The following is a 21,342-nucleotide window of genomic DNA, read 5'->3' on the forward strand; positions in this document are numbered from 1 at the left end:
GCGTACGAACACTTCGACTGAAATGTGCAGGAACTCCATCGTGCATGAACCACATGTTGTGTCGTACTTGTAAAGGCACATGTTCTAGCAGCACACGCAGAGTATCCCGTAAGAAATCATGATAACGTGCTCCATTGAGCGTAGGTGGAAGAACATGGGACCCAATCAAGACATCACCAACAATGCCTGCCCACACGTTCACAGGAAATCTGTGTTGATGACGTGATTGCACAATTGCTTGTGGATTCTCGTCAGCCCACACATGTTCATTGTGAAAATTTACAATTTGATCATGTTGGAATGAAGCCTCATCCGTAAAGAGAAAAATTGCACTGAAATGAGGATTGACACATTGTTGGATGAACCATTCGCAGAAGTGTACCCGTGGAGGCCAATCAGCTGCTGATAGTTCCTGCACACGCTGTACATGGTACGGAAACAACTGGTTCTCCCGTCGCACTCTCCATACAGTGACGTGGTGAACGTCACCTTGTACAGCAACAACTTCTCTTACTCTGACATTAGGGTTATCGTCATCTGCCCGAATAATTGCCTCGTCCATTGCAGGTGTCCTCGTCGTTCTAGGTCTTCCCCAGTCAGAGTCATAGGCTGGAATGTTCCGTGCTCACTAAGACACCGATCAATTGCTTCAAACGTCTTCCTGCCGGGACACCTTCGTTCTGGAAATCTGTCTCGATACAAACGTACCGCTCCACGGCTATTGCCCCGTGCTAATCCATACATCAAATGGGTATCTGCCAACTCCGCATTTGTAAACATTGCACTGGCTGCAAAACCACGTTCGTGATGAACACTAACCTGTTGATGCTACGTACTGATGTGCTTAATGCTAGTACTGTAGAGCAATGAGTCGCATGTCAACACAAGCACCGAAGTCAACATTACCTTCCTTCAATTGGGCCAACTGGCGGTGAATCGAGGAAGTACAGTACATACTGACGAAACTAAAACGAGCTCTAACATGGAAATTAAGCATTTCCGGACACATGTCCACATAACATCTTTTCTTCACTTTTGTGTGAGGAATATTTCCTGAAAGTTTTGCCGTACCTTTTTGTAACACCCTGTATAGAAAATAGCAACGGTCCTATCACACTTCCATCGGGCACTCCTGATGTTATCTCTGTGCTCGATGAAATCTCGTCGTCGAGCACAACATACTGGGTCCTTTTACTGAAGAAGTCTTCGAACCAGTCACGTATCTGGGAGCCTGTTCTGCATACAGGCACCTTCGTTAACAGTTTGCAATGGGGTATCGTGTTGAATTCTGCATTATCGTCCCTTCCCGTTCCCATTATCAGTAAAATAGAGGATATTTTCCTCCATCACTTTTCGCACTCTTACTCCGAGATACTGCGAACGGCTGAAAGCAAGGAGAAACTAGAGCCGTCATTTTTCCCGAGGACATGCAGCTTTAGAGAAATTTAAGTGTCAGGAAGTCGTTTCTGAAAGTATTTGTATGGAGTGTAGCCATGTATCGAAGTGAAACATGGAGATAAATAGTTTAGACAAGAAGAGAATAGAAGCATTCGAAATGTGGTGCTACAGAAGAATGCTGAAGATTAGATGGGTAAATCACACAACTAATGAGGAAGTATTGAATAGAATTGGAGAGAGGAGAAATCTTGGAACTAGTTGACTAGAAGAATAGATCGGTTGGTAGGGCCTACTCTGAGGCATCATGGGATAACCAATTTAGTATTGGAGGGCAGCGTGTGGGGTAAAAATCGTAGAGGGAGACCAAGAGATGAATACAATAAACAGATTCAGAAGGATGTAGGTTGCAGTAGGTATTGGGAGATGAAGAAGCTTGCACAGGATAGATTGGCATGGGGAACTGCTCCAAATCGGTCTCTTGACTGAAGACCACAACAAAAACAACTCCGAGATAACAACGGACGATGCTTGCAAATAGAATGTGACTTTACTTAGTCACATGACATAATTAGCTCTATATGCAACCGGGTAAACAATTCGCCTTGACAGGAAAAGACTATGGACTAGTTTTCTTTAAGCTACATAAGGCATGCGTTATTATTAAGATGTTTATTCTCTTGTGAGTTTAATAATAATCACAGTATATGATAAAATATATCTGTAAAAGTGCTAACAGAAGAAAAGGACATGGAAATAAATTTTAGCCGCCATTGACATTGTAACAGAGACTGTGTGCGTAAATAGTTGACTATTGTTGCTAAATTTAACTCACTGGTCCGACAACCGCGAAAGGAAAAAAAAAGACTGTAACTTCTGTATAATGCTCTGCAGACATGGTTGTACTTCGATATTTATGGACGTACTATGTCATTGGCACCACCATCTAGCAGACTGCTCGAGAGGCATAGTTTAGCGACCTTCAAACTGTCAGAAATTTCTCCCTGTGGAAAATTTACGATTAGTTTAATTTTCTTTTTCGAAAATGCTTCTTTTTTAAAGGATGTACAAATAAATGTGCTTTTACAGTTACTGAACTGAATGTTAGCTACTCGTTGACTGTACTAGTATTATTACATAATCTTAAAATTGCCATTGTAGACATTTACGTATTTTGTTTCAAAATATATTACTTTAAAAATGGTCTTTATTTTATCACTACAATGATATGTTTCACTGTTTGAATTTTTGTTCTGATGTGGATGCACGAATCTCACACATTTTGGTGTTATTAGTAGATACACAGGATTTCTTATTTTAGCCTTTTCTGTGCCCTTGTCGTTGTTTGTACGTATTTTCTTGCATCTTTTGTTGACTGTTCTCTTACATGTGAGTGTATTGATAATGTTGCCAGTGGAACTTATGTTATTTACCAATTACGTGCAAGCTGGAGCATGCTCTAACGGCTCTGGCATACCGTCTTCACTGGTGGCAAGTGTAGATAGCGTGGGTAATTTGAAGCTCACAGTAGAACGGATATGGATGCTTGCGTTTACTTTCAGTAACTTGTAGAAATGCAGCTTGCTAAAGTCGCGAATGAATTTACTTGGAGAAATCTATAGGCGCATAAAGACACGTGTGTGTGTGTGTGTGTGTGTGTGTGTGTGTGTGTGTGTGTGTGCGTGTGGTATACACATATGAAGAATTATCTGGAGTAACTGTTGTAGAACTATAACACCCTAGCACTCTCAGTTATAGGACTGGGGGTTGGGCAGAGCGGGTGGGAAGGAGAGGGCAGGCTATATATATGACGTGTAACAGGTACAAGTGCAGATATTTTTATATATGTTAACTTAACTTGTACACACATCAGTGTGTTGATTGTTTTTTCTCTGCATCACGAACTTTACAACCAAGTGTTTTCTGCATGACTGTAACTTCACCACCAAGTGGACTACGGCTGTCAGTAATGAGTAACCGTTTTGCGTCCATGTGTCCACATTTCAACACCTTACCTGCTGCCCAGGGAAAAAATGTGCATCAATGGCTTGTTTTTGTAGCATGTTCTTGGAGGTACTACCGAACCTAAAAACATACGACTTGTAATGGCTACAATTCTTGGTCTGTAAATGTAAATACTGATATAATGTTGTTCAGCATACAGTCCTCTGTTACCAACAGAAATATTGCACTTATACTCATTACACTCCGTATAACCAGCACTGCTAGAACTAATGGTGGGTTTGTGAAGAAAGTGAGTTGTAAAAATGATCGGAAACAAACGATATTAGTTAACGAGCCACAATTTTAGGTGTCGATTGACTAACTGTTGATAGTTTAAATGAAAATTTATTCCTAGGTGTATGGTAGAGGTGAGGGTGGAAGGGGCGATAACAAAATTTTCTAAAACCAGAAATATTAACTGGCAATCTATAGTACTCGGGCTTTCTAGAGTGGCTGGTAACGTCTTGATGATAAAGAATCTACAGGGATGGACGCGTGTCTGGTGGTGACACGTAAAGCATAATAAAAGTCACCTGTCAAGGCTGGGTAATCAGCTAGTAGGAAAATAAAAGCTGAAGCAGGCTGCTTTGTTATAACGGCCCACGGTGGACAGTAGGCAAGTACGAAAAAAGAAAGGGCTTTTTCTCCTTCTTTTATTAATACGAAAGCCGAGACGTCGGCTGTAAAGGGGGAAGTACAAAGGGAGGACGAGGCAGTATTATGCAGAACCTGTGATTAATCCGGATGAGAGAGCGCGGAGAAAAATTCCTGCTCGAGACAAAACAAAAAGTGCAGAGCTCTTCTCTAGTGGAAACCTTTTAGTACACAGAATAAGTCTGCAGATCGGGAATAACATTGTAGATCACTAACACTGCAAGTGTTCGGTATTAATACGAAACTTATCTGACCCCGTGTCGGATTTCTGACTTCTCTCTGTAGCGCAAGCTTTTCCAACCGTTTTCGACGTACTACGTAACACATCTCGCAGTGTGGTGCATGGTACATGGTGTGAAGCACTACCATGTCGCGTTTCACGTGGACACATCCGCTGTGAGGGCGGACTAACATTAGCTGAAGAGCGCACTATTGTAGAGATCGATCTAACAGGCAAGCAAAGACTCTAGGATAACAGACGTTGCACAAGACGTGTGGGTTGGAAATAACGGTAGTGTTATGAATAGTACAGTTACAGACCAGTCGATGAAGCGCAAGGTTCGATGCAATTCCGAGGCAGTACTCTCAAACTGCTATGACAGATCGTCACTTCACTTCCACTATTTTCTGTCACGTATCCTTGAACAATTATTTTTAGAATCTAGTTTCGCCCCAAAAATTATCACCCTTATCTTGAGTAACTGTATTCGGAATTTACAGAAACAAAAAGCATTGTTAACTTACCCGTGAAGTTACGTTTAGTCAATTTAGAAGGTAATTCATGTCAGCAAGGACATAAAATAGTTCACTGCACTTTATGTTATTAACAGAAACAGAAAACCATATAAAAATGGGAATCATACTTTACCTTTACTTCCTCATGAAGGACCAAATCAATGGCTATTAAGGAAAGAAAATTTTAAAAAAAGACGATAATAATGCAGAAATACTGCAGAGAAATGCAAAATTGTGCAATGATGCTTTGTTCTGCTCTAAACTGTCTTCTTGGCGGATTTATTTCAGTCATCAGTCTTCTGACTGATTTGATGCGCTCCGCCACGAATTCCTCTCCTGTGCCAACATTTTCACGTCAGAGCAGCACTTGCGTGTCCTTCATTACATGCTAGATTTATTCCAATCTCTCTCTTCCTCTTGAGTTTTTACCCTTTATAGCTCACACTAGCGCTAAGGAAATTATTCCGTAGTGCATAAAAGATGACCTGTCACCTTGTCCCTTTTATAGTTATTGTATTCTTTAGATCCCTTTCCTCGCCGATTCTGCGGCGAACCTCCTCTTTTCTTACTTTATCAGACAACCTAATTTTCAACATTCTTCTGTTGCACCACATCTCAAATACTTCCATTCTCTTCTGTTCCGGTTTTCCCATAGTCCATGTTTCACTACCGTACAAAGCTGTGCTCCAAACGAACGTTCTCAGAAATTTCTTTGCCAAATTGAGGCCTAGATTTTTCTTGGCCATGAATGTCCTCCTTGCTAGCGCTAGACCGTTTTTTACGTCCTCTTTGCTCCATCCATTACAGGATGGATGGAGCAAGTAGCTGAAGTCCTTTACTTCGTCTGCTTCGTTGTCCGCAATTCTGATGTTATCTTTCTCGCTGTTTTCATTTCTGCTACTTCTCATTACTCCTGTCTTTCTTCGATTTACTCTCAATACATAATCTGTGCTCTTTAGACTGTTCGTTGGATTCCATAAACTGTAATTATTGTTCATTTTCACTGAGGACACCAATGTCATCGGCGAATCCTATCACTGATATCCTCCCACCATGAACTTTTATCCCACTCTTGAACCTTGATTGATTTCTAGCAGATATGTATGTGGCAGAGCGTTCATGCATAAAACCATTCATTTACAGCATTTTAAAGTCTTCGATTACACACTTTGCTGACAACTGATCTAACTTCCACATGGACTTCAATGATTGAACCGCCTACATATTTCTGAATCACATTTTTACACCACCATTTGCACCCACAACTACACTGTCATTAAATTTTTCAACAAGTCGTATTTGTACTGAAAACCCAAAATGCCGCTCCTTAAAAAAAAAAGAAAGAACGAAAAGAAAGAAAGAAAATGAAAACTTCCTGGCAGGTTAAAACTGTGTGCCCGACCGAGACTCGAACTCGGGACCTTTGCCTGTGAGTACTGGGCGTGAGTCGTGCTTCGGTAGCTCAGTTGGTAGACCACTTACTCGCGAAAGGCAAAGGTCCCGAGTTCGAGTCTCGGTCGGGCACACAGTTTTAATCTGCCAGGAAGTTTCATATCAGCGCACACTCCGCTGCAGAGTGAAAATCTCATTCTGGAAACATCCCCCAGGCTGTGGCTAAGCCATGTCTCCGCAATATCCTTTCTTTCAGGAGTGTTAGTCCTGCAAGGTTCGCAGGAGAGCTTCTGTAAAGTTTGGAAGGTGGGAGACGAGATACTGGCAGAAGTAAAGCTGTGAGTACTGGGCGTGAGTCGTGCTTCGGTAGCTCAGTTGGTAGAGCACTTGCCCGCGAAAGGCAAAGGTCCCGAGTTCGAGTCTCGGTCGGGCACACAGTTTTAATCTGCCAGGAAGTTTCATATCAGCGCACACTCCACTGCAGAGTGAAAATCTCATTCTAGAAAAGAAAATGTTCAAATGTGTGTGAAAGCTTGTGGGAGTTAACTGCTAAGGTCATCAGACCCTCAGCTTACTACTTATTGTGTTGGCAGAAGAGCCAACACCGTGTTACTAGTGGGGACCGAAATGCACGCGTTTTAGCTCACACAGGCTGGCGTGATGAGGGAAGGACTATACTGACGTGAGGTCTGGAACATGACAAGGAATTAGAATTCAGGAAGCGGACAGAATTAGCTTGATACTTAACTTTAATCCATTAATGATGAACGTCGCTCTTGACAGTACATGATTCACAATGTTATCTGTTCAGAATAGTAACTGAATACGGCGCCTTGCTAGGTCGTAGCAAATGACGTAGCTGAAGGCCACGCTAAATTGTCGTCTCGGCAAATGAGAGCGTATGTAGACAGTGAACCATCGCTAGCAAAGTCGGCTGTACAACTGGGGCGAGTGCTAGGGAGTCTCTCTAGACTAGACCTGCCGTGTGGCGGCGCTCGGTCTGCAATCACTGATAGTGGCGACACGCGGGTCCGGCGTATACTAACGGGCTGCTGCCGATTTAAAGGCTACCACCTTGCAAGTGTGGTGTCTGACGTTGACACCACACTACTTAACCTAAATTATCCTAAGGACAAACACACACACCCATGCCCGAGGGAGGACTCGAACCTCCGCCGGGACCAGCCGCACAGTCCATGACTGCAGAGCCTTAGACCGCTCGGCTAATTCCACGCGGCGCTCCCTCAAGAGTAATGCGCGTTACAGCCATCGATCCAAATTTCTATGGTGTAATGGTGTGGCTACTACTGTTGAGGGTATTGGCCACGAAACCAACGCAGCCTCATTTTCAATCTTCGTCGAAAACAGTCAACTAAGAAGATATTGCACCATAACCATACGGTCCAGTCACATTAATGTTACCACAAATTTTGTTCGACGTCGATGTGCAATAATGATTTACAGATGGCAGGTGGTAGCACTAGCTGTCGAGGTTACATGTTTCAAATGGTTCCGAGCACTATGGGTCTTAACATCTGAGGTCATCAGTCCCCTAGAACTTAGAACTACTTAAACCTAACTAACCTAAGGACATCACACACATCCATGCCCGAGGCAGGATTCGAGCCTGCGACCGTAGCAGTCCCACGGTTCCGGGCTGCAGCGCCTAGAACCGCATGACCACCACAGCCGGCGATCTTATGGTATCAAACTGCGTAGGTCATCGGTCCCTAGTCTTACACACTACTTAATCTAACTTAAACTAACTTATGCTAAGGACAAGGGGGGGGGGGGGGGACTCGAACCTGCGGCGGGGGAGACGCGCGGACCGTGACAAGACGCCTGAGACCGCGCGGTTATCACGCGGCCCAGCTCCCAGTGTACGTGCGTTGTTCGAAGAGCACCACGATGAGTTCACCGTGCTACCCTGGCCACCAAACTTACGAAACATACAGCAGCTGTCCACGGCACTGGAGTCAACATGGCTCTACTTTCCTGTCGATACCTTCCAGAACCTCTATGACTCTCTTCCTGCACGTTTCGTAGCGATCTGCGCTGGAAAACGTGGTTGTTCAGGCTTTTGCCAAGTGGTCACATTAATGCAATGGACAGTGTAGTTACTTTATGTAAAGAAGTACGGTTGACAGGCCAACAAGTAATTGGCTCGTTTGGTCGCCGTGTGTATCGCAACTCAACACATACTGATTTGCATTTACGAGCTACTCGCCGTAATTATCCGTCTCAACGTAGCGATGTAGAACGTTCATTTTTTCATACAACAAGAATTATATCAGATCCCCAGATTACCCGCGTGGGGCCGCGCGGTCTCAGGCGCCTTGCCATGGTTCTCGCGGTTGCCCTCGTTGGAGGTTCGTGTCCCCCCCCCCCCCCCCTCCACACACAGGGCATGGGTGTATGTGTTGTCCTTAGCATAAGTTAGTTTAACTTAGATTAAGCAGTGTGTAAGCCTAGGGACCGATAACCTCAGCAGTTTGGTTCCATAAGAACTTACCACAAATTCAGATTCCTCACATTTGTCACCAGAACTTGGTAATCGGCGGTCTGTATTTGTTCAGCACTGCTATTCGAGAAGCAGATTCGCCGTGCATTTTTAATAACACTTGTTAAACATACAGCATCTAGAAGATGATTTCCCTGCATTATGTTGGCGGTGTGTCACTCCGTGCGTCATCCAGTGTCGGCAGGCTTTACGAAGAACATAGAATTAAAAGTGTCTTTGCTCTCTGATGCGAATGCCGACGATTCTGGGTTATATAGAAAACGACCTCTTAGCTGAGAACACAACGAGTTTTCAAGGTGCAGGCCCAGTGTTAGCAATAATTCATGGGGCAGATATATTGCACTTTTGAAGAGAGATGCGATGAACATGACGTCTCTGTTGCTGATCATAGTTGTGACACGAGGCACAGCATGAACTACGCAGAGAACGAAATTCTCTCGCCCGCCTCGAACTAAGGGGACTTTGTCTTTAGATGGTTCAAATGGCTCTGAGCACTATGGGACTTAACATCTATGGTCATCAGTCCCCTAGAACTTAGAACTACTTAAACCTAACTAACCCAAGGACAACACACAACACCCAGCCATCACGAGGCAGAGAAAATCCCTGACCCCGCCGGGAATCGGACCCAGGAACCCGGGCGCGGGAAGCGAGATCGCTACCGCACGACCACGAGATGCGGGCTCTGTCTTTAGAGAAACATTCGGAACACATCACTCAAACGCATTAATCAACAGTCACAGAATTTATAATCACCAACGTTTGGAAACCACTGTTGGCAGCGTTAAGAAACCATTGGCCACAGAGAAAAGAATTCGTTGAAAACACATTAATGGAATCTCGAAACCAGGACAGCTACGCCGGGCACTAACACATGGGGTCCGCGGCTTGCTGCGCATTGGGGGTTCTGGGACGCGTTTCTCCGCCGTGGGCTCTGCATCTCAACTTCCACTACGATGACGTCACAGCTCCCCCATCCCCTTTCCTCAGGGCGCCGGGGCTTTTTTTAGTGATCTGGAATAGCCTCTGACTAGCCGCTACAGATCGCGGCAAATGGAAAAACCTCCCGAGCTTTTCGTCCCCCATGTCTCTGTACTCTACAGTCCATACCCGTGCACTCAAACACTGAAATGCCTTCGGCCAACATTAGATCAATAGCTATATCGAAAATCTCCACATAACAAACATTCAAAAGGAATCCCACAATGAAATAAAGCTGCTAACAGCAAAAAATAGGGACTAAACCCCTCTATGATCGTACCTACCAGACCTTAATCCGCCAGTCCTCACCAAAGCACATGTCCTCTAGCACTCAGGATTTAGCTAATTCGTCTATGAAATGAGGCTTGAGGTGACTAAACGATGATTTTAAGGAATTCTTGTGCGCCTTTATGTTTTTCTCATACGAAATGTTTGTCGTAAGTTCCCATGTTATAGGAGCAAACAATTCCCCATAACCTTCCCGTCAACGTTAATTTAAGCTAAAGGAAAAATAGCATTCCCCACAGCAGTCACCTTTCTTCTGGTCCCAAAACATAAGGAACTTAAAGGTGGCAGGTTCTCTGCGCTGGTGCAGTTTCTCGTGACACGCTTGTTCTGTTTGCCCTGATAAGCCCTGCAGCAGCAGCACGACACGGGCCAGCTGCGCCATGACGCCATTGCCTCTTCTGTCGGAGAGCAGCTCGTCTGTAGAACGTCAGCTGCCAGAGTTTCGCTCCGTTAACTCGGCCTACCACTATCGTGCAATTTGGTGCTAGTTTTCCGTTCATCTCAAGAATAAAAAGCAATTTCGCCGTAAAGCTAGCAGAAACAGTTGACTTTCGGATCTACATGTAAACTCCGCAAGCATGGCAGAACGTACTTCCTACCAATGTCGTCTCTCCTATTACATTCGTATATGCGGCGAATGTCACTGGACTGTATCCATGCCTCAGGACGAACGCAGATGTCTCCTCTTAGTTATGACTCGTTAATTTGAGAATCGGCGCGATACCACCACAGATAATTCTTTAATATCAGCGTGTATGCAGTATTAGAAATTAAGAACCATGTTTTTTTTTTTTTTTTTTTTTTTTTTTTTTTTTTTTTTTTTTTTTTTTTTTTTGCAACGTGAAAACGTCTTTTCGCTTGTTAGTAAACTCTATCAGATTTGGCTTGCTAATAACTAAGAGACCAGTAATGTGTCAATAATGACTGAGCCCCCAACGTGTAAATCATGACTGTTCGTATTTGTGCAGCAGTGTTGTTTTTTGCCTATGACAGCATCACAACGGTCTGGGTAATTGTCACGAATTAGCTTTCTGTGAAGTTATAAATTGGTATAGCTTGGAAACATACTTATACAGAATGTTTCTTCGGGCAACATAGCCAGGAGCTTGCGGTGTGCCACTAACGAGACAATAAAAAATTCGCCGGGATATAAGTGAAAATCGGTAATAAATTGAAAATTACAAGCAAATGAATGATGTCTTCTGATATAACTCGTAAATTTGCGATGAATTGTAGAAGACGCAATTCAGAAGAAAGCTGAAGTTGAAAGGATCCAAAAATCCTCAAAGGTCCAGTGGCAAGCGAACGCGACAGCTACCGCACCGTTAAAAAGGAAATGAAAAATCGGTGCAAAACCTGCCACTCGTCACCATCACTGTGTTATATCGATCGCACCGGAGCTCATGTCATGTATGCCTGTTGTCTGTTTGAGGCGGTTGTCTATTTTGTGAAAAATTCACTGTCGATCACGCCGATCTCATAGACGATGATATTAAGCACACCGTTAAATATCCCTCGATATATTTCTCTGACTTCACGAGTCCACAGACTCTTGTTACGTACGATAAACTTGTTTATCTATTCAGTCACCATTATACTATCCTTAGTAACTGTTGTATTAAAGAGGTTGATAACTGAGCTACATATTCATACGAAACACAATGATTTTATCCTGACGTTTTCACGAAACATCTATAGCGCGGACCCGAACAGCGCACACATCTGTTTTCTGAAGTCTGTCCCTCGCACAATGGTTATCATTGACATAATATGAATTTAGATGCTCTGTTAACTTCTTTCCCTTATAAAGTTGCAATACATTATAGTCCAAATTTATAGGTGTTGTGCTAAGCAAGCAGATTAATTTACAGTGAACATTGTTGGTTACCTTAAACAGTTATTTTCTACCGCATTGAGAAATACTGTATTTTGTGGATATTATTTTAGTTTAGTTATGTCATGTTCCGTAGATCATTTTCGCGATTATTTTATCGATATGATGTGGAACAACTCAGATTAATATATGAATAGTGCTAATATTAATATTACTGAAATTTTTAGTTCTACACATGCAACTGCATTTAGACGTGCAATTTTTTTACTAGTTCTGAAACAGATAATCGTCCATGGAATAGAAGGAATTGTCCAAAAGAAATGATTTTAAGCTAGATTTAAAACTTGATCCGCTACCAGCCAGACACTTAATGTTGTTGGGCAAATGATCAAAGATTTTTGTTGCTGAATAATGTACTCCATTTCGAGCAACTGACAGCTTCAATTACGGATAGGAAAGGTCATTTTTCCCTCTAGTGTTGTACGTACGAACATCACTGTTCTTCGCGAATTGAAATGGATTATTTATAACGGATTTCATTAGCGAATATATGTACTCTGATGGTGCAGTTAAAATACATAACTCCTTGAACAGATCAGGCATTGCACTTCATGTTACGCAACTTTCATAACGTACTTCAATAATGAGTTTCAGTTAAACAGTTTTCACTGAATATACAATTAGTTCCTTTTGTGATTTAATTAGATTCATTTTCGTTATTTCAAACTCAGCATTACATTAATATTTAAGTGTTGTTTCACTACACTTTTCACATGCCCAAGACAGAGACAACCAACAGTCAGATTTGCTCAGCAGTTGAGTACGATACCTAAAGCACACGTTAAACGGCGCGAAAGTTTTTGAAAAATCATTATTCAGTATTTCACACACAGATAAATAACAATGAACAGCCAAACAAACTGGTACATCTGCCTAATGTTGTGTAGTGCCCCCGCAAGCACGCAGAAATGCCGCAACACGACCTGGAATGGACTCAACTAATGTCTGAAGTAGTACTGGAGGGAACTGACACCATGAATCCTGCACGGCTGTCCATAAATCCTTAAAAATGTGAGCGGGTGGAGATATCTTCTGAACAGCACGTTGCAAGGCATTCCAGATATGCTCAATAATGTTCACGTCTGGGTGAGTTTGGTGGCCAGCGGAAGTGTTTAAATGCAAAAGAGTGTTCCTGGAGCCACTTTGTAGCAATTCTGGACGTCTGGGGTGTAGCATTGTCCTGCTGGAATTGCTCAAGTCCGTCAGAATGCACAATGGACATGAATGCATGCACGTGGTCAGACAGGATGCTTACGTACATGTCACCTGTCAGAGTGGTATCTAGCCGTATCAGGGGTCCCGTATCACTCCAGCTAACGCACCCCACACCATACAGAGCATCCACCAGCTTGAAGAGACCCCAGGTGACATGCAGGGTCCATGGATTCATGAGGTTCTTTCCATATCCATACACGTTCCATATCCGTACACATCCATCAGCTCGATACAATTTTAAACGAGATTCGTCCGACCAGGCAACATGATTACAGTCATCAACAATCCAACGTCGTTGTTGAGGGCTTCAGGCGAGGCGTAGAGTTTTGTGTCGTGCACTCATCAAGGGTCCACGAGTGGGTCTTGCGGCTCCGAAAGCCGATATCGATGATATTTCGGTGAATGCTTCGCACGCTGACACTTGTTGATGGCCCAGCATTGAAATCTGCAGCAATTTGCGGAAGGGTTGCACTTGTCACGTTGAATGATTCTCTTCAGTCGTCGTTGGTCCCGTTGGTCCCGTTCTCACAGGATTTTTTTCCGGCCGCAGCGATGTCGGTGATGTGATGTTTTACCGGATTCCTGATAATCACGGTCCACTCTTGAAATGGTCGTACGGGAAAATCCCCACTTCATCACTACCTCGGAGATGCTGTGTCCCATCGCTCGTGCACCGACTATAACACCAACGTTCAAACTTACTTAAATCTTGATAACCTCCCATTGTAGCAGCAGTAACCTATCTAACAACTGCGCCAGACACTTGTTGTCTTATACAGGGTGGTCCATTGATAGTGACCGGCCCAAATATCTCATGCAGTTGGGTTGTTTGGGGGAAGAGACCAAACAGAGAGGTCATCCGTCTCATCGGATTAGGGAAGGACCGGCAAGGAAGTCGGCCGTGTCCTTTCAAAGGCACCATCTTGGCATTTGCCTGGGGCGATTTAGGGAAATAACGGAAAACCTAAATCAGGATGGCCGGACGCGGGATTGAACCGTCGTCCTCCCGAATGCGAGTCTAGTGTGCTAACCATTGCGCCACCTCGCTCGGTAATATAAGCGTCAAACGAAAAAAACTACAAAGAACGAAACTTGTCTAACTTGAAGGGGGAAACCAGATGGCGCTATGGTTGGCCCGCTAGATGGCGCTGCCATAGCTCAAACGGATATCAACTGCGTTTTTTTTAAAATATAGGAACCCCTATTTTTATTACATATTCGTGTAATTGATTCATCCATATCATGTCGCTAAAAGAATTGTTAGTATGATCTTCGGAACATGTAACTAACAGCTCTGACAGAGGTGTACAAGTAGCCATTCTCCCCACGACTAAACCGAAAATGGGACAGGAAGGAAACCTAACATGTGGAGCGCACTGTTCCTTTCAAAGGAACCATCTTGGCATTTTCCTGGGGCGATTTAGGGAAATCACGGAAAACCTAAATCAGGATGGCCGGACGCGGGATTGAACCGTCGTCCTCCCGAATGCGAGTCTAGTGTGCTAACCATTGCGCCACCTCGCTCGGTAATATAAGCGTCAAACGAAAAAACTACAAAGAACGAAACTTGTCTAACTTGAAGGGGGAAACCAGATGGCGCTATGGTTGGCCCGCTAGATGGCGCTGCCATAGGTCAAACGGATATCAACTGCGTTTTTTTAAAAAAATATAGGAACCCCTATTTTTATTACATATTCGTGTAATTGATTCATCCATATCATGTCGCTAAAAGAATTGTTAGTATGATCTTCGGAACATGTAACTAACAGCTCTGACAGAGGTGTACAAGTAGCCATTCTCCCCACGACTAAACCGAAAATGGGACAGGAAGGAAACCTAACATGTGGAGCGCACTGTTCCTTTCAAAGGAACCATCTTGGCATTTTCCTGTGGCGATTTAGGGAAATCACGGAAAACCTAAATCAGGATGGCCGGACGCGGGATTGAACCGTCGTCCTCCCGAATGCGAGTCTAGTGTGCTAACCATTGCGCCACCTCGCTCGGTAATATAAGCGTCAAACGAAAAAACTACAAAGAACGAAACTTGTCTAGCTTGAAGGGGGAAACCAGATGGCGCTATGGTTGGCCCGCTAGATGGCGCTGCCATAGGTCAAACGGATATCAACTGCGTTTTTTTAAAAAAATATAGGAACCCCTATTTTTATTACATATTCGTGTAATTGATTCATCCATATCATGTCGCTAAAAGAATTGTTAGTATGATCTTCGGAACATGTAACTAACAGCTCTGACAGAGGTGTACAAGTAGCCATTCTCCCCACGACTAAACCGAAAATGGGACAGGAAGGAAACCTAACATGTGGAGCGCACTGTTCCTTTCAAAGGAACCATCTTGGCATTTTCCTGGGGCGATTTAGGGAAATCACGGAAAACCTAAATCAGGATGGCCGGACGCGGGATTGAACCGTCGTCCTCCCGAATGCGAGTCTAGTGTGCTAACCATTGCGCCACCTCGCTCGGTAATATAAGCGTCAAACGAAAAAAACTACAAAGAACGAAACTTGTCTAACTTGAAGGGGGAAACCAGATGGCGCTATGGTTGGCCCGCTAGATGGCGCTGCCATAGCTCAAACGGATATCAACTGCGTTTTTTTTAAAATATAGGAACCCCTATTTTTATTACATATTCGTGTAATTGATTCATCCATATCATGTCGCTAAAAGAATTGTTAGTATGATCTTCGGAACATGTAACTAACAGCTCTGACAGAGGTGTACATGTAGCCATTCTCCCCACGACTAAACCGAAAATGGGACAGGAAGGAAACCTAACATGTGGAGCGCACTGTTCCTTTCAAAGGACCCATCTTGGCATTTTCCTGGGGCGATTTAGGGAAATCACGGAAAACCTAAATCAGGATGGCCGGACGCGGGATTGAACCGTCGTCCTCCCGAATGCGAGTCTAGTGTGCTAACCATTGCGCCACCTCGCTCGGTAATATAAGCGTCAAACGAAAAAACTACAAAGAACGAAACTTGTCTAGCTTGAAGGGGGAAACCAGATGGCGCTATGGTTGGCCCGCTAGATGGCGCTGCCATAGGTCAAACGGATATCAACTGCGTTTTTTTAAAAATAGGAACCCCTATTTTTATTACATATTCGTGTAATTGATTCATCCTATCATGTCGATAAAAGAATTGTTAGTATGATCTTCGGAACATGCAACTAACAGCTCTGACAGAGGCGTACAAGTAGCCATTCTCCCCACGACTAAACCGAGAATGGAACGGGAAGGAAACCTAACATGTGGAGCGCACTGTGTGAGTAGCAAAGTGGAGATGCAGGGGTGTTGGTTTCAGAGGGCCACAGGAGACCCGTGCGCAGCGAGCCGGAAGCGGGCGGCGGCATGCTGGCCGGCGTTGGTAGCGGACGGTGCATACTGTGGGCGCCTGGGGCGTTCATACTGTACTGCGGATTCCGCTGTTCACCCAGGGGATCGATACCAGGGGCGGCCCAGGCACCGTCTCGCTATAGGGGGATATGCTTACTAGTGACATCTCGTTACTGAGACCACTCCCCTAAGTACAAACTGGCTGAATCAATGGCCGTTTACACGCCCAGGTTTGTCTGAGCAGACCGTGTTCGCAACGACAGTCTGCGCACCCGGTATGTAGTATTCAATTTGCATTTACACCTTGCAACCACAGTGCAGCATTCGCAGGGGCCTGAATTAGTAGTTTGAGAGTGCAGAGCACTTTCTGGACATAGCCAAACTAATTAAATTTGTTTATCAGATAATTATTGTGTCTAGTGCTATTACTTCAGAAGAAGAAAAAGATCTGTACGGAGAAGATGAACCAAAGAGAGTCTCCTAAAGAGAGTAATGTCTTCGCTCCCTTTGACTGAGAGAATTATTCGAAAAGAGGAATGGCTTAACTTCCTAGGACGAAAAGACATTCTTTGTGTTGATGCATTAAATTATGCCGTAATACTAGTGAGATGTCATTACAGAGACCACTCCCCTAAATAGCTGACCCTATAAGTATAATGTATTCAAACAATGAAATTAAAGCTGTAGACAGTCTCAGACAGTCTCAAATTTTTAGGGCTACAAATTGACCACAACCTAAATTGGAAACTCACACTCTAGACTTAATGAAACGCCTTAGTTCAGCTACATTTGCAATGCACATGATAGCAGAAATATGTGATTTGGAAATGAAGAAGTTAGTTTATTCTGCCAACTTCCATTCTCTAATGAGTTATGGAATCATCTTTTGGGCAAACATCTCTCACAAAGAGAGCATTTTCAAAATTCAGAAACGAGTCATTAGAATTATATCTAGTGTCAGTCCTAGATCATCATGCAGAGACCTCTTTAAGAAACTTGGTGTTCTAACTACTACTTCTCAGTACATATATTCATTGATGTCCTTTGTCATTTCAACATGTCTCTTTTTACACAAAATAGTGCAAAACATGATTATAATACCAAAACCAAAAACAATCTGTACAAGGACTATAAAAGCTTAACATTAGTACAAAAAGGAGTCAAACACATGGGTACTCATATATTCAATAACTTACCAGAGCATATCAGAGGTTTTGTAAGTGATAAAGATCGGTTTCAGAGTGAATTGAAGAACTTCCTGTTGGCCAACTCCTTCTACTTCATCGATGGATATCTTCACAACGATTATAGCTCATAACTCTGTCTGCATTAGAATTGTACAATATCCATGTATCTGAGGGAAAAAAATATCTTTGACGCTTTCCACATCCCAGAGGCTCCTCTCCAAGGGATCCATGGAAAACGATAAATGTAATGTAACGTAATACAAACTGTAATGAACAAATCGTTAAACGCTTACGAAAGACTTATACCAACATTGAGATCTTGGCAACGGGCAGAAGCTATGCTGACCTGAAATTTTCTTCTATCATATCACTTTCATCGTCATTCCGGAAACATGTCGTACAATATATTAACTACTCAAGCACTTCATGTGGTCATGACGTCTTGTCTGCTTCAATTCAAGTGCCGTCAGACTTCGCACAGGTCGACAGGGCATTAAGACAGGCAATTTTTTTAGTCTGCGATTCATTCACTCGCAACGAATTGCCTATGCACACACTGTATGTACAGACGAGGCAGTGCAAATAACTGAGCGTGTGGTGTGCACGGATATAATATTGCTTATAGGTAAAAATAGAAAAGACGGAGGAGATGAAGAGCCACAGAGCGGAAAATGAAGACATTTTATGTTCAATCTATTGGTGTTTGGTGTACATACCATGCATCGCACATTAGCCGTAGATCTGCTGATTATAATAAATTTATATCAATAAATGCTGAAAACATAGTAGCAACGATTAGACGTACAGAGTACAATCTTCTACGATTATTTTGCAGATTTTTACAATTTCGATGAGAGAATTGAGGTCATATTAGTGAAACTGTCGTCTACATTTGTTCACGCTTTTGTCTAAGTCATTCCCACAGGTGTTCAAAAATGGTTCAAATGGCTCTGAGCACTATGGCACATAACTGCTGAGGTCATCGGTCCCCTAGAACTTAGAATTACTTAAACCTAAGCAACCTAAGGACATCACACACATCCATGCCCGAGGCAGGATACGAACATGCGACCGTAACGCCTAGAACCGCTCGGCCACTTCGACCGGTCCCACGTGTGTCCGCAGAAATTTATGCAAGAGGGGGAAAGATTCCGAAAGCGTCATTTTTTATCTAATTTATGAGTTGAGTCTGAGAAAATGTCATTCCTGAATAAATAAATTTGACAGTAAGTACAGAAACGTTTGATAGTTATCCTCTTAGTTTTCTTTATTGAAAAGTCTTACAACTTTTTAAGTAAAACAGACATAATTAAAATCTTTCTTCTTCTATATATTTATTACTCAAAACAGTTACTCTGGCGACGAACCCATTTCTCCCAACGACAGATCCTTTTATTGGTACCGTCCATATAGAATGTTTGACTTAGTTGGCGGAGGCGCAACGTCATCGCTGCTTCCGCCGCTTCATCACTATCAAAGTGGAGTCCTCGAAGGTGTTCTTGAAGTTCTGGAAACAGAAGGAAATCGGATGGGGCTAAGTCGGGACTCTATGGAGGATGATCGATGATAGGGAACCCAAGGTGCAGGACTGTTGCAGATGTCGCAGCACCCGCGAGTGTTCTGACACTGTCATGATGAAGGAGAGGATGCACCACTTAAGGAACAACTTTTCAAACTCGAAACTCGGTTACATCACGCTGTTTGTCACTCAACGACGTAATTATGATACACACCGCCATGTTACATTACAATTCGGAGCCCTCTAAAGCAGAGGCCTGCAAATATGTAGACATGAACAATAGAGAAGTAGAATGTTAATAAACCTTTTGTTATTTAAAACGCTTTTTAGAGTTTTCACATAAAAAATTCGGAAGCATTATTCTTCAGTACGTCTTCGTCGGCTATACCCTGAAGATAAACGTAAAGGTAAGCGTTTTTCTTTAGTATTCCAAAGTTTATGTTGTTTTTAAACGAATATGGATGTACTTCGAAAACAGCCATCTAATTGGTCAGTATAATCAACTCTTAACCACCTAGGTCTCAACCTAGTTTTCCTTCGTCACCTTGTTTGGCACGCTGATGTGCAGCTGTGGTAACTGGCCTACAGAAGTAATAACTCTACGGCTGGAGATCGCACTTCGCGCCACATGTACGAGGGGGAGTCAAATGAAAACCTTAAATATTTTTATAAATATTATTTATTGTGCAAAAGTGGTACAAAGCTATATCACTTTTCAACATAATGTCCCCCACGCTCAATGCAAGTCCTCCAGCGCTTACAAAGCGCATAAATTCCTTTAGAAAAAAATTCTTTTGGTAGTCCACCAACTACTCATGCACCGCGTAGCGTACATCTTCATCATAACGGAACTTCTTTCATGCCATTGCGTCTCTGAGTGGTCCAAACATACGGAAATCACTTGGGGCGAGGTCTGGTGAGTATGGTGGACGAGGAACACACTCAAAATGCAGGTCTGTGATTGTTGCAACTATTGTACGGGCAGTGTGGGGCCTTGCATTGTCATGTTGCAAAAGGTCACCTGCTGACAGCAATCCACGTCGCTTTGATTTGATTGCAGGCCGCAGATGATTTTTTAGAAGATCTGTGTATGATGTACTGGTGATAGTGGTCCCTCTAGGCATGTAATGCTCCAAAATGATGCCTTTTTCGTCCCAAAAGAGAATCAGAATAACCTTCCCTGCTGATGGTTCTGTTCGAAACTTCTTTGGTTTTGGTGATGAGGAATGGCGCATTCCTTGCTCGCTCTCTTCGTTTCCCGTTGGTGGAAGTGAACCCAGGTTTCGTCCCCAGTAACCATTCTTGCAAGGAAGCCCTCACCTTCTCGTTCAAAGCGCCGAAGACTTTCTTCACAAGCATCAACACGTCGTTCTCTCATGTCAGGGGTCAGCTGCCTTGGCACTCACCCTGCACACACTTCGTAAAACTGGATCACATGATGCACAATGTGGTGTTCTGACCCATGGCTAATCTGTAAATATGCTGCAATGTCATTCAGTTTCACTCGGCAGTTTTCCTTCACTATGGCTTCAACTGCTGCAATGTTCTGTGGAGCCACAACTCCTTGTGCCTGACCTGGACGAGGAGCATCTTCCACTGAAGTCACACCATTTGCGAACTTCCTTCTCCATTTCTAGACATGCTGCTGTGACAAACATGCATCACCGTACTGAACCTTCGTACGTCGATTAATTTCAATAGGTTTCACACCTTCACTACGCAAAAACCGAATAACAGTACGCTGTTCTTCCCTCGTGCAAGTCGCAAGTGGGGCGGCCATCTTTATACTGATACTGCGACGGTATGAGTGCATCTGCACTATGCTGCCGCCTACACGCCATTCTGCACGCTGTTTGTAGCACGCTCACCAACTCACAGGATAACGGCGCGAAATTTCGATTTTTTATTACGAATTGAAGGTTTTCATTTGACTCACCCTCGTACTTTACGCACCATGTACGTAGTTGAAGAAGGTCCAAACACCTTTTCGCTCTTGATATTTCACCCTATTTTCTCTCGTCGACCACAGCTATTTGTATTTTTTCTGCATTTGTACCCGCAGATGAATTATAAGTGATTATGCCTACACTACAGCATAAAGGTGCTCTTGGTACTGTACTGCATGCGCTCTACAGAGTAAAACAGAATGAAGTCTCAGTAAGCCTTGACAGGTCAGATGCAAAAACTACTGTTGAGATTAAAAT

General features: G+C 43.4%; 1 protein-coding gene and 1 non-coding gene across 4 annotated transcripts in view; one reads left to right on the forward strand and one right to left on the reverse strand.

Moving 5' to 3' along the window:
• LOC126267162 (uncharacterized) overlaps nucleotides 1-21,342 on the reverse strand; it is a 554,248-nt gene that overhangs the window by 325,465 nt on the left and 207,441 nt on the right. The window lies entirely within an intron of this gene.
• Trnas-cga (transfer RNA serine (anticodon CGA)) lies at nucleotides 6,540-6,614 on the forward strand. Its single transcript has one exon. It is a non-coding gene; the product is annotated as a tRNA-Ser (tRNA).

Source organism: Schistocerca gregaria, chromosome 4 (assembly GCF_023897955.1).
Source record: "Schistocerca gregaria isolate iqSchGreg1 chromosome 4, iqSchGreg1.2, whole genome shotgun sequence".
NCBI classification, from domain to species: Eukaryota; Metazoa; Arthropoda; class Insecta; order Orthoptera; family Acrididae; genus Schistocerca; species Schistocerca gregaria.